This window comes from Dipodomys spectabilis, unplaced genomic scaffold (assembly GCF_019054845.1).
Source record: "Dipodomys spectabilis isolate Male_0828 unplaced genomic scaffold, ASM1905484v1 ptg000341l, whole genome shotgun sequence".
Taxonomy (NCBI): domain Eukaryota; kingdom Metazoa; phylum Chordata; class Mammalia; order Rodentia; family Heteromyidae; genus Dipodomys; species Dipodomys spectabilis.
The window spans coordinates 1,378,189-1,379,686 of NW_024871018.1; the positions used below are offsets into that span (position 1 = coordinate 1,378,189).

General features: G+C 29.3%; 1 pseudogene; it reads left to right on the plus strand.

The window, feature by feature from the left end:
* The first annotated feature begins 1,156 nt into the window (after positions 1-1,156).
* LOC122095246 lies at positions 1,157-1,253 on the plus strand (annotated as a pseudogene).
* Positions 1,254-1,498: the final 245 nt, after the last annotated feature.

The window sequence follows — 1,498 nt, forward strand, 5'->3', positions numbered from 1 at the left end:
CACAAGTTTATACAGAAGACATTGCATTGATACTTTTCATATTCTAATACGTATATTCTAAACCTAATTATTTATATTCCAATCTGTTTATTGTAATATATATATATTTATTTTTCAAATTATCAATTAATTCTAGTAAGTTTCAATGTGTGAAATAAAATATCAGCATGTATAAATATAAAATATATAACTATATATAATATAAGAAAAAAGCATATGTTTTGCAATGTTTTGTTATGGTTAGGGTATCAAAGGCAACTGTGTTTTAATGTATTATTCCATTATTTCTACCTCAGTGTTTGGTAGAGTTGGACCTAAAGCTTTATCATTTGTAGATTTACAGCCTAGAGGCAAGAGCAAACACTGTGATTAAAACATTACCAATTTAAGGCCTAATATGGAGGAGAAACATATAGACTTCTCTTGTAACTATGAAAATATTTGGTGAATGAAAGGCAGTAGTGTAAATTCCTTCCTGGTTGGATGGTAGACTAGCCAGGACATTAGTAGTAATCATGCATGTGAAAATTTTTTCACCTTTTTGGCTTTAGCCACTTTTGAATTGTTAGGTATAAAAACAATTATTTTTTTGATAAAATACCTTCTAGTCTAAATGATTCTATCTTAACTGTTCATCTCTCTATGATCTTTTTTAACTAAGATTAGTTTTGTTCGAATAAGAAAATCTAGGCTGTCAGGGTAAGATATTCTGATTGGACTGTTGCTACATGGAAGAATAGTAAAGGGTCAGGTAAACATTTGTGCCAGTATGACCTCATTTAGAAACTTTTAAGCTGCAGAAGTTTAGAAGTAACTCTTAAGCAAGGCTTAATTTGAAGCCATTAGCTCCACAAAGCTAACTCAGTTGATAAATAAGTACTTGAAAAGGATCACCTTTGGACCTAACTATAAAGGCTTCAAAGTATGATCAAATTTAAAATGAAAAATGTTTAAAATAGTCATTGACAAAAAAATTGCAAATGTGAGCAATCGACCAAACAATATAAGTTTTTTTCCAATATACACAGAATTTTAGAGAAGTAAGATCAATAGCATTTTTTGGAACAATAAGGTTTCCTAGTTACAAAGAGTTAATCAAGGATATATGCCTGTATAAAGACTGCATCATTAACTACTTAAATTTACAGGATACTACATGCTTCAGCAGCCCGTTTACCCAAATTACAATATAGAGATTAACATGGCACTTGCACAAGCATGATATGAAAATGTGTGAAGTATTCCATATTTTTCATTCTTCAGATGCAAGAAATTAAAAACAGTTATTAAAAAATTGATTACACAAATGCAAATGTAACAATAAATGTAATTCATTGATCTGAAAGTTAGTTTGACATCAGTGTACTAAATCCTCAACTTAGAAAGGCCTTTACATAGCATAATCTTTACAAAACTTCTCAAATTAGATATCATTGTCATTTTATCCCAAAGAAATAAAATACTATATAGGCCTAGGATAAAAAGGAATCTTAATCTG